At 41.9% G+C, this 13083-nt stretch overlaps 1 protein-coding gene across 1 annotated transcript in view; it reads left to right on the forward strand.

Annotated features, from left to right (window-relative positions):
• Positions 1-13083, forward strand: part of astn1 (astrotactin 1) — a 2273142-nt gene that overhangs the window by 360976 nt on the left and 1899083 nt on the right. The gene's annotated exons all lie outside the window — the stretch shown is intronic.

Raw genomic sequence — 13083 nt, forward strand, 5'->3', positions numbered from 1 at the left:
ATTTTATTTCCCTGTATGTGTTGCTCATTAAAACATAGCTTCCTTTAGTTTGGAGAATAGGATGCTAACAGTACCACTCTCAATAGGCCAACAAGAAATTTGATCACTGTCAGATTTTCCCTCTGCATAAGTTAAGAGCACCAACTTATGGCCTGGTTGAAAAGTGACAGAACTTGCTCCTTACAACTGAAGCAGAGTGAAGGGTAACATTGAGAGGCTAAACCTGTACTTCCTCTGTTACAGTGGAGTACTGATTTGAGAAGTTAGTACTGATCGCTAACAATATAGTTGTCAATGTGTTCCAATCTTTTTAGTAGTGAGAAGCCAAGTGGCTTTGTCTCTATTGATGGCCACAACTGCATCCTCAAAAATATGGGTAGATTTTAGATTACTTATATTGGGCATTCTCCAGTGATGGGTAACAGTTACTACATGATGTACAGTGATGGATAGCAAGGTATCAAGTTTTGTCTAAAGAATGGATGCCCAAATGTTTCTAGAAATGCAAATCAGGGTAAGCTGGCCTATGGTGATGAGTAGCGGTGTGCCCAGTTCCATTCGAATGTATAGCAGATCATTGGGATTTTCATTGTATTGAATAACTGTATTCCCTGGTCTCCAATGATGGGCAGCGGAGTACAAACTTACATTTAATTAATGCTCGCATAGTTGCTAAATCAAAATAAAAAAAAAATACTTTTTTGACAATTGCATTTGAAAAATTAATGGAATGATAGAATTGGGACTTGATGCTTCTGAAAAGTTTGGATTGACACTGAGGCCTGAATTTTCGAATCTGGTGGGATTCCTGGCAGATCAAGTCTTTGCGCTCTTCCATTTCTCACTGAGCTGAATCTGGCAGATACTCGAGGACCAAGTCCATTTTAATATTTGTGGCAGGTGCTAATTCTGATCCTGTTAGGTTGGTTGCTATGAATGTGGAAGGGAATTTGCTGTAACAGTTTATGCCCCTTTATTTTTTTTAAACCTCCTCTGCTGCCTTAGCAATACTGAACAACAGAAAGACAATTGCATTCTTGATACTCAGCATTGTTAAAGCATGAATGGTAGAAAATTCATCAGTAGACATATTCCCATTGTTAACATTTCATTTGACTGTGCCAGAAAACAGGTGGAAAGTCTTTGGAAGATCAGAGATTAGAAGTTAAGACCCATCTATTTTGAAATCCCAGTCAAGTAACAGATGGTGTTTCAATTTGCTACCTTTGTTCTTCTGTGACATTCTACGCTTAATTTGTTATGTCTGCATATTCTGATCTATTATTGGATTTTAAATAGTTAAGTACTTTTACATTTGTACTTTTGTTTGTTTATTTGCTGCAAGTCCTGCAATTGGGGTTGAACCTCTTATTGCTTTAAATGAAAAAAAAAGTTCCAAGATTAAGATGAAAGTTAAAATGAAGACCAATTAATCTATGTTGCCAAAGATCAGGATTGGGATCAGCCTAATGAAAGATATTTGTAGGAAAAGAAGTTCCAACCCGTTATGAGGTAAGTTTCAATATTTTGCTGGCAAACATTTTGGATACCTTGTGAATTGTTGACTCTAGAAAGATTCCGATCGAGCAAGCATTTATTAAATAAGAACCACTATCCTTATAGCAGACTACATGGAGCCAAGTCCATTAACAATGAACAGATTGATTACTTATTTTTAATGATAAGTGTTAAAGTATTTGGATAAGAGGATATAGTGTTAGTAAAAGCTTTCATGTGTCAGATTGTTCAAATTAATGCTTAATCTTAATGAGCTAGTAAGGGAAGGCCCTTGCCTAGATTTTGGGTTTCAGTTTTAAAGAAGTGCAGGAGCATGTGTCAGAAATAATTTTTAATTCAGAAGTCCTGAGGAGCAGGACACCTTTACCTAGTAGTGTTAAATTGTGTTCGAACTTAGTCCAAAGATGGTGGGGGTGATTTTCACCTTCACCGCCTGGGCAGTTAATGTGGCAGAGTGGATCGCACACATTGAACTCGTCCATTGATTTCAATAGGATGAAAATTGGACGAGTTCTATAACTGCGGGAAATCTGCTCTGCCACATTATCGCCCAAGTGAAGATGAAAATTGCCCCCAAATAATCATTGATTGTGACAATTTAAAGATATGTGTGTGCAAAGTGTTAGCTGAAGGTAGAAGATAAATGTGAACGCGGAATGTGAAAGACAGACTAGTGGTGTGCCCCAGAGACCAGAACCAGTGTATCACAGGAAAATATGGAATTATCTCCTTATAATTGCTGAACTACTACCAGGCAATAGCGTCATATGTTTTTATATTAACTTTGTTCAAGACATAGACTTAAACATGAAGAGCTTGACTGCTGCCTGTTACCTTGTTACTCTTTATAAATTGAAAAGAGCCAACTCTGCCAAGCGCATAATCCTTAAAGCTGAATGCTATAGATATGCTATATTAAACTGAAATCAGCTAAGGAAATAACGCCATAATTCTGAGTTGACTTTTGCATTATCACAGTTAATGCAAGTATTAAAAGTCTACAAATTAATGGCATTATATGAGTATGTTTGGTGCCAAATTTAAGACAGGCTTGAATGATTTTGGGATGAAATTCTAGTTCTTTAAACATACCTTCAGAATTGTCTGCCTCTTCATATATAGTCCAGGAGTTTCCTAATACCTGATCATATTAGCAATGCAACATTATTAAGGTAACTAGTTAAATTTCTTTCTCTCAGTTTTCTCCTCTGTGAAGGCATTGACTCATTCTGTGTAAACCTTCCTTTTCATCACCCAAATGGCCATTCTTTATATGTGAGCCTGAACAGTGACAAGTTATTTAGCCTTGGTCGTCATCAGGGCTAAGCCGAATCCTGCTCTCACCTCATAGCTACACATGCACACCTTCCAGCACAGGTCACTGGATAGCAATCAGAAGCAGGAGCCCTGAATTATTGTTTTTCCTCCTTAGATCAATGGTGCTGTAATCATTTGTAGCACTCCTACTGCTTCACTGATTGAGATCAGCTAACTGTGCATAGAGCAAGAATTGAACCTGTTCTGGATAGCTCAGTACCACACCAAATAGTGCATTTATTCACTAAGCCATTGAGGGAACTGTCAAGGTACCCTTAATTGAGCTCAACTCTCTTCAGTTGGTAACTGAGTGACCTTTTCAATCAGCTTTTGGTGAATGCAGTGTGGTTGAATTTTAAAACGATGAATATATTTGATATGTGATATAAAGCTGTGATTTATCAGGGAAATAAACCATGATTCATGTCAGAAAGGTGATGATCATGATTCTGCTTCTTACTTGGAGATCTGCAGAAATTGGATTTCCCCAAAGATAAGTACTTCAGATGGGAACATTTAGATTCATAAAGCATTTATAACTGCTGCCTGTTACCTCTTTCTGATTTCAGCTAGTAACTGGAAGATTGATGTGTAATTACACAATAATCCTGCAGTTATCATTCAAAATAAAGGAAGGATAGCCACCGAGAAGCTGATAGAGATATTGCAATGCCATACAAACATGGACTTGGAAATAGATGATACACTGTTCCCTTTGTGTTAAAGAGAATTGTATTAAAATACTTTTTTTCTAGGACACAGATAATATTGTATTATCTGAGGGAAATCAATATTTATTGCCTACATGTTTGGGGGGAAAAAAACACTTCTACAATTTTTATCTACAACTTTTTTTTTAAACTCCTGCCCACAATGAATTTCAATTAAGATAGACCTCACAAAATCTGAATGTCAGAGATAAAGAAAATTAATTATAACATTTCAAACACATTGGTGCCTTGAACACAGTACCATACAATTTTACATGGAATGTAACTTCCTCACTGCCTCTCAAGTACCAACTGCATTAGGAAATCAGGTTGCAACTTGGAGGTTGGCAGGGTAAGTTGATTTTTCTGGAGTCATTTATAAACAGTTGGTAAAGTAAATGAATATTTTGCTGCTATGAAGGAGAGAAATGGAGCATTTAAGTTATAATAATATTGAGCGATTTTTGCTTTTGGCTAATGAAGGGAATGCTATACTGATAAGCAATCGGTGGGCTCAGTTGACTTTCTCAGTTAGCTTTATTGCTGTGGTTTCTTGTTTTGTATTAATATTTTTAAGTGGATTTAGCATCTTCCCCACTGGAAAATCATCTGCTACATGTTCAGTTTATTTAAGTGAGAAGGATTTTAAAGTGAAATTGTCAACATTTTGGACAGAGACTGGGTTTTGGAAGAGACATGATGGTATCATGTGAAAGTGCACAAATGATCTTTTCCAGTTACCAAAGATTTTTAATGACTATCCTGTTGTCTGTTTATATAAAAAAAGTATCAAGTTTGTCTTTCTTTCAGCTGGTAATTTTTTTCCAACGTACCTATGTATCCTTGTTCTTCTGTCTTCAGAATTCAGCAATTTCTGAATTCAGCAAAAAAGGACCAAGAGATTGATTAAGAGGGGAAAAATAGAGTATGAGAGTAAACTTGCAAGGAACATAAAAGCGGACTCTAAAAGCTTCTACAAGAATGTAAAAAGAAAAAGATTAGTGAAGACAAATGTAGGTCCCTTACAGTCAGAAACGGGAGAATTTATAATGGGGAACAAGGAAATGGCAGAGCAATTAAACAAATACTTTGGTTCTGTCTTCACGGAAGAGGACACAAATAACTTCCCAGAAATGCTAGGGAACCAAGGGACTAGTGAGAAGGAGGAATTAAAGGAAATTAGTATTAGTAAAAAAAGTGCTGGAGAAATTAATGGGACTGAAAGCCAATAAATCCCCAGGGCCTGATAATCTGCATCCCAGAGTACTAAAAGAGGTAGCCATGGAAATAATGGATGCATTGGTTGTCATCTTCCAAAATTCTATAGATTATGGAACAATTCCTGCAGATTGGAGGGTGGCAAATGTAATCCCACTATTTAAAAAAGGAGGGAGAGAAAACAGGGAACTACGGACCGGTTAGCCTAACATCAGTAATAGGGAAACTGCTAGAGTCTATTATAAAGAATGTGATAACAGGACACTTAGAAAATGTCAATGGGATTAGACAAAGTCAACATGGATTTATGAAAGGGAAATCGTGTTTGACAAACCTACTGGAGTTTTTTGAGGATGTAACTGGTAGAATAGATAAGGGAGAACCAGTGGATGTGGTTTATTTGGATTTTCAGAAGGCCTTTGATAAAGTCTCGCATAAGAGGTTAGTGTGCAAAATTAAAGCACATGGGATTGGTGGTAATATATTGGCATGGATTGAAAATTGGTTAACAGCCAGGAAACAGAGAGTAGGAATAAATGGGTCTTTTTTGGGGTGGTAGGCGGCGACTAGTGGGGTACTGCAGGGTTCAGTGCTTGGGCCCCAACTATTCACAATATATATCAATGATTTGGATGAGGGAACCAAATGTAATATTTCCAAGTTCGCTGACGACATAAAATTAGGTGGGATGGTGAGTTGTGAGGAGGATGCAAAGAGGCGTCAAGGCCATTTAGACAAGTTGAGTGAGTGGGCAAATACATGGCAGATGCAGTATAATGGGATAAATGTGAAGTTATCCACTTCGGAAGGAAAAACAGAAAGGCAGAGTATTATTTAAATGGTGATAGATTGGGAAATGTTGATGTACAAAGGGATCTGGGTGTCCTTGTACACCAGTCACTGAAAGCAAACATGCAGGTGCAGCAGGAAATTAGGAAGGCAAATGGTATGTTGGCCTTCATTGCAAGAGGATTTGAGTACAGAAGCAAGGATGTCTTACTGCAGTTATACAGGGCCTTGGTGAGACCACACCTGGAGTATTGTGTGCAGTTTTGGTCTCCTTACCTAAGAAAGGATATACTTGCCATAGAGGGAGTGCAGCGAAAGTTCACCAGACTGATTTCTGGGATGGCAGGACTGTCGTATGAGGAGAGATTGGGTCGACTCGGCCTGTATTCACTCGAGTTTAGAAGAATGAGAGGGGACCTCATTGAAACGTATAAAATTCTGACAGTGCTAGACAGACTGGATGCAGGGAGGATGTTTCCCCTGGCTGGGGCGTCCAGAACGAGGGGTTACAGTCTCAGGATAGGGGGTAAGATATTTAGGACTGAGATGAGGAGAAATTTCTTCACTCAGAGGGTGGTGAACCTGTGAAATTCTCTACCACAGAAGGCTGTGGAGGCCAAATCACTGAATATATTTAAGAAGGAGCTGGACACAAAAGGCATCAAGGGGTATGGGGAGAGCGCGGGAATATGGTATTAATTTGCCACTTTAAGGATGAGTTAGTACCCAGGTTGAACGATTCTGTCTGATATTCCCATCCATTGTCAGGAACTGTCACAGCCTCAGCTCACAGCACCTCCCAGATTGGCATGGGGCATGATCAGCATCTGAGCAGAATCAGGATCAAACCTACATCGTTCCACTCCCTGACATTGAGTGTTAGTGCTCCAATACTTATCTCCACAAAAAATGCAAGGATAAAGCATTCTTAAACAATTCTTAACATTCTTAACAATACAAGTGATTTTATCTCTTTAAAAAAATAATTTTTTTTCTGAGGGGATATGTTTTCCTACATTTAGTAATCAGGGTTAGTTTCCTGTATCTCAACAGCTAACAGTCTGTGCACACTTCAACAACAACTTGCAATTATATAGCACCTTTAACATAGTATAACACCCTAAGGCGCTTCAAAGGAGCGATATCATTCAAAATTTGACACCGGCCAGATAAGTAGATATTAGGACAGGTGACCAAAAGCTTGGTCAACGAGGTAGGTTTTAAGGAACGTCTTAAAGGAGGAGAGAAAGGTGGAGAGGTCTAGGGAGAAAATTCCAGAGCTTAGGGCTTAGACAGCTGAAGGCACAGCCGCCAATGGTGGGGAGAAGGAAATCGGAGTGCACTGAAACCAGAATTTGAGGAACACAGAGTTCTCAGAGGGTTGTGGAGCTGGAGGAGGTTACAGGAATAGGGAGGGGCAAGGCCATGAAGGGATTTGAACTCAAGGATGAGAATTTTAAATTTGAGGCGTTGCTGGACTGGGAGCCAATGTAGGTCTGCGAGCACAGGGGTGATGGGTGATTGGGATGTGGTGCAAGCTAGGATAAGGGCAGCAGAGTTTTGGATGAGCTCAAGTTTATGGAAGGTGGAAGGTGGGAGGCCAGCCAGGAGAGTATTGGAGTAGAGGTAACAGACGCATGGATGAGGGTTTCAGCAGCAGATGAGTGGAGATGGGCGATGTTACGTAGGTGGAAGTAAGTGGTCTTGGTGACGGAGAGGATATGGGGTCAGAAGCTCAGCTCAGGGTCAAATAGGACACCAAGGTTGCGAACAGTCTGGCCTAGCCTCAAACAGTGGCCAGGGAGCGGGATGGAGTCGGTGGCTTGGGAACAGAGTTTATGGCAGGGATCGAAGGTTATGGCTTTGGTTTTCCCAATATTTGATTGGAGGAAATTTCTTCTTACCCATGCTGGATGTCGGATAAGCAGCATAACAAATCAGAGGCAGTGGAGGAGTCAAGTGAGGTGATGCTAAGGTAGAGCTGGGTGTCGTCAGCATATATGTGGTACCTGACGTGTTTTCGGATGATGTCGCTGAGGGCAGCATGTAGATGAGAAATATGTGGAGGCTAAGGATAGATCCTTGTGGGACTCCAGAAGTAACAGTGTGGCAGCGGGAAGAGAAGCCATTGCAGGTGATTCTCTGGCTATGGCTGGATAGATAAGAATGAAACCAGGTGAGGGCAGTCCCACCCAGCTGGACAATGGAGGAGGGGCATTGAAGGAGGATGACCATGGCAACTTTGTCAAAAGCTGCAGACTGGTCAAGAAGGATGAGGAAGTATAGTTCACCACGGTCACAGTCACATAGAATGTCATTTGTGACTTTGATAAGGGCCGTTTCAGTGCTGTGGCAGGTGCGGAAATCTGATTGGAGGGATCCAAACAGAGAGGCGATAACACATTCAAAGACTTTGGAGAGAAAGGGGAGGTTGGAGATGGGGCGTTAGTTTGTAAGGACAGAGAGAGAGAGAGTTCAAGGATGGGTTTTTTGAGGAGCAGGTGATCACAGCAGATTTGAAGGGGAGGGAGACAGTACCTGAGGAGAGGGAACCGGTAACAATATCAGCTAACATGGAGGCCAGGAAGGAAAGTTGGGTGGTCAGCAGTTTGGTGGGAATATGTTCGAGGGAGCAGGAGGTGGGTCTCATGGGCAAGATGAGCTTGGAGATGGCATGAGGGGAGATAGGAGAGAAACTAGAGAAAGATGCGAGTTCAGGGCAAGGGCAGGGGGGAACCTTGGCATGGTGGGATAGGGAAAGGGAGCGAAGCTACTGAGGCAGCTGAGCAGATGGTCTCAATCTTAGTGAGAAAGAAGGCCATAAGCTCCTCGCACTTGTTGGTGAGGTTGGAGGGGGCAGGGAAGTGGGGTTTAAAAAGATGGTTTGTAGTGAAGAAGAGAAGCTGGGGGTTATCTTTACATTCAGGAATGATCCTGAAATAGTGAGCAGTTTTGGCAGAGGAGAGCCGGACCCGATTGTATTATATGTGGTCCAGCCAGATCTGGTGATGAATGGCTAAACCAGTTGTCCACTATAAACGTTCAAGTCTGCATCCATTGTACTTAAGGGAGCGGAGATGGGGGCCATACCAGGGGGAATGACCAGAGTGAGAGGGAGTAAGGGTTTTACTGGGGACAAGGGCATCAAAGGTGGAGGTGAGGGTGTGATTGAGCAGATCGGTAGCTGCAGAAATGTCGTGGTGAATGGAGAGCCAAAGGCTAAGTGACTTAGAGGAGAGCTTTTTCCAGGGTGGACACAGAAGGCATTGGGTTTGGGAGGGGGAAAGGATACAAGTAAGCGATCAGAGATGGCCTTATCCATGATTGACACGATGGGAGTAGAGAGACCACGTAAGATGGCAAGGTCAAGGGGGTGGCCATGAATATGGATAGGGCAGTTTATATGGAGCGAGAGGTTAAGGGAGGACAGAAGGGCAGTGAACTCAGAGGAGAGAAGGCAAGATGAGTTGAGACGGAGGTTGAAATCACCAAGGATGAGAAGTCGCTCAGTGCAGAAGCTGAGGGAGGAAAACAGTGAAGATACCTTGTTGAGAAACTTGGGGTGGTACTTGGGTGGGCAGTAGTGAATGAGGATTTTAAAGGAGAGGCAAGAGGGGTGGAACAAGGTGAGATGCTCAAAGGAGGAGAAGGTGCCAGAGGAGTAGGGGGACAGACCAAAGTGTGATTTGGCGATAAGGGCCACACTGCCACTGCGGCGGTTTTGGCAGGGCAAGTGGTGGTAGATATAGCCAAGCGCGGAGGTTTCATTAAGGGGGAAGGTGTCATCATCGGTGAGCCAAGTTTCCGTCCAAGCCATGATGTCATTGCAATCGTCCACAGTAAGCTCATGGATGGTAAGGGCATTGTTCACAAGTGAACGCACATTCTGGAGGGAGATGCAGAGAGGGGCAGTGATAGCTGATCCACTGGCAGAGTCCACAGGGTCAGAGCTGGGAGGGATGAATGGCACAGAAAAGAGGTTGACCTGATTTTCCTGCAGCAGGCATGCTGGGTGGGAAGTTTGGTGAGAGAATAAGATGGGGCAGTTGGAGTTGCTCTTCTTAAAGAGGCAACAACGAGTGCAATGTGCCCTTCGGAGGATGCCAAGAGAGGCATACAGGGAAGCTGTAGGCTTATCTAAGAGGGAGTCAAGCCTGGGACAGTGGTGTGAGAGTAGGAAGGTCGAGGAGTAGTGAAGGGTTGGGGCAGGGATTTGGTGGGGGGCAGAGTATCCGAGAGGGGAGAAATGAAAGGAGGCATGATGACAGGAGAGAGGGGCCTAGGAGGAGTAAAGAGAAAAGAAGAAAAAATGGGAAAAAGTAGTTATGGGCTCAGATTCGGAGCGGCAGCCATAACGTGCACATAAATGGACACAGGGAAACTCAAGTTACGAAGGCATGGTTACATAGCAAGATTAGGATAGATCAGCAGCAGACGGCTGTCCCATTGCCCATTTGTGCAATTGTATTCTGAACTGTATGGATGGGCTTATGAGGTGCGCTAATTATCTGAATTTATCAGAGGTAAAAATCAAATATGTAACTTATTTACAGAATAGCTAGAACTCACTGAAAAACAAAATTAATTTACTTACAGTCTGATGCCAGGTATTCTAAGTCATTTGCTTTTGTGCTGTGGAGCAATCCAAATGCAACTACATTTTATGTGTTTTGGAGAGGGAACAAGAGTGGAAGTTTCTGTTTCATATTGTGCATTCCACATAGGCTGGTGTCATTGACCATATTTACATGTAATTGACAATGTTAGTTTGACCTGAAGCTTGGGCTGGTGAAATAAACTGCCACCAAGGGAAATGAATTCAGACTTATGGCAGTGTTACATTGATAAGAATGCCATAGACATGGTTGCCCTGTGATCGATGACAGACAGCTATGTGTTTACATATAACATCTTATCACGTCTCTCCAAGGCATCCCAAGACCCTCACATACAATGAATTACAGTGACTGTTATGTAGATGAACGCAGCTGCTATTGTATGCATAACAAAGTCCCATATACAGCAAGGAGAAGTATGATCAGTTAATCTAGTTCTTGTTAGTGTTGGGGAATGTTGTCCTAGATACCAGGAAAATTTCCTGATGTTCTTCAAAAAGTGCCATAGGACCTTGGATTAGGCAGATGGGACCTCAGTTTAATGTCTCACCTGAAGGACAACATCTCTGACAATGCAATACTTGCTCAATACTGCACTGGAATGTCAGCCTAGACTATGAGCTCAAGTCTGGAATCGTGCTTGAAACCTTAATGTTCTGATGAGGCGACTATATTACTAACTGAGCTAATGTGGCATTATAAGGTGGCACTCTCTGTATGTAGCTGAGGCTCTCTATTTTGTGGTTCAGAAAGCTGGAATCAGATTGGACAAACAAACCTGCGGGAAATGTCTCCAACTGAGATTACTTGAGCTCAGGATCTCAGAACTTGAGGCAGAGTTGGAGACAATCTGACACATCAGGGTGAGAGAGACATTTCTGGAGCAAGAAATTCAAGAATAGTCACTCTGCTCAGCAATAGGAAGCTGGCAGTGGGAAAGGAAGGAGTATTGACTATCCACAGGTCAGAGAAAGCAAAGAGGGATAGGTTAGAACAGAACCATCCTGAGCAAATTACCCTCTCCAACAAGTTCGAAGCACTGGCCTCCTGTGGAGAGGATAATTTAGGCAGGGCCATCAAGTGTATTACAATGGCACCAAAAACATAAATGACTCAAGGTAAGGAGAGCAGTAATTCAGTTAGGAATGCAGTAGTAATAGGAGACTCGATACAGGGACGGACGCTATCTTTTGCAGTTCAGACGGAGAGTTCTGGATGTTTTGCTGCCGTCCAGGTAAGCAACATTTTTGAAAAATTGGAAAAGATTACAGAAGGCCAGGAAGATCAGTGAGTCAGCATGGTCCATGTGGGAACCAACGCTATAGGAGTAAAGGACTGAAGTCTTACTAAAGGAGTTTAGGAGATTAGGAATCAAATTTTGGCAGGCCACTGCAAGGGTGGTAATCTCTGGATTATTCCCCCAACTACGTGTAAGGATAGGCAAGGATAGGAAGATGACAGAGCTTAATACATGGCTAAAGGTGGGGGGGGGGGGGGAATGGTGGTGGTGGGGGTTTCTGGAAAAGAGTTTCAGTTTCATGTGGCATTGGCACTAGTTCTGGGGAAGGCCGGAGCTATTCTGCAAGGTTGGACTACATCTTAACAGGAAGGTAGATAATGAACTGGAAACCGGATAACTGGGGGAGTGAAGAGTAATTTAATCTAGGAAAGATGGGGGTAGGGGAAATGCTACCTCTCAGAAAGAACAAGTAGAGAAGCTGGGAATAGAAGTGGTAGATGTACAAACAAAAATAATTTAGCTAAAAGGATAGTACGCAGAAGAAATAAAGGGACTAGAAGAGGAAAATAAAACAGTTATTAGATGAACAGGATTGAAATAAAGGAAAGAGTTGTTCACTGGGACAAAAAAAAAAATCAAGGGAAAAGGATTAATTTCAAATAACAAGACAAAAGATAAACTGCGTGTATTGCGATGCTCAGAACGTGGGGAAAAATTGAGGGAATTAGAAGCAATGATGTCACAGGAAGATATAAATTTAATAACACTAGCAGAAACTTGGCTGCAAACTGAGCCAGATTAAAAATAAACCTATCGGCTTATAATTTTGGGAAGTCCAGAATAGGTAAGAAAGGAGGAGGAGTGGCAATATTGGTGAAGGAGGGAATACATGCTGTAGGGAGTATTGATGCACACAAGAGAAGTTCAAATAATGTCAATATGCTTAGAGATCGAAGTTAAAAAAGGGATTGTTACATTAGTGGAGTTGTACCACAGAGTCCCCAATGGTGGGAGGGAAATAGAAGAGGAAATCTGTGGAGATTCTTATTTTAGGAAATTTTAATGACCCACATTGTTTGGGACATGGAGGGAGTAAATGGCAAAAAGGGAAAGTATTCCTAAAATGTGTGCAGGACTTCTTCCTCTAGCAGTATGTTTGTATGTCCTCCAGGGGCATGTCATTATGACATCTCGTTATGAGTAACAAATTAGATCAGGCAGACGAGTTAAATGTGGGCAAGCACCTCAGGAAGAGTGACCATAATATGATGAGGTATAAGGTCCAAACAAAAAGAGAAAAGGTTAATACAAAACAAGGGCACCAGAATGGAATAGGGCAGATTTCAGAAAGATGAGGAGGAAGCAAGCTAAGGTGAGGTGGAAAGAAACATTGTCACACAGGACTGCAGATCAACAATGGGATGTTTTTGATAGCAAAGTTTCAGAATAAATATATAGCATTTTAAACAAAAAAGAGACTATTTCAAGTTACAGAATACAGCGGATAAATAAAGAGGTTAGTAACAAACTAAAATTGAAGAACAGGACATATGGGGCGCTAAATTCGGCCATGTAGCACCCCTTGTTTTTTTATTCGTTCATGGGATGTGGGCATCGCTGGCAAGGCCAGCATTTTTGCCCATCCCTAATTGCCCTTGAGAAGGTGGTGGTGAGC

Source organism: Heptranchias perlo, chromosome 9 (assembly GCF_035084215.1).
Source record: "Heptranchias perlo isolate sHepPer1 chromosome 9, sHepPer1.hap1, whole genome shotgun sequence".
Lineage (NCBI taxonomy): Eukaryota > Metazoa > Chordata > Chondrichthyes > Hexanchiformes > Hexanchidae > Heptranchias > Heptranchias perlo.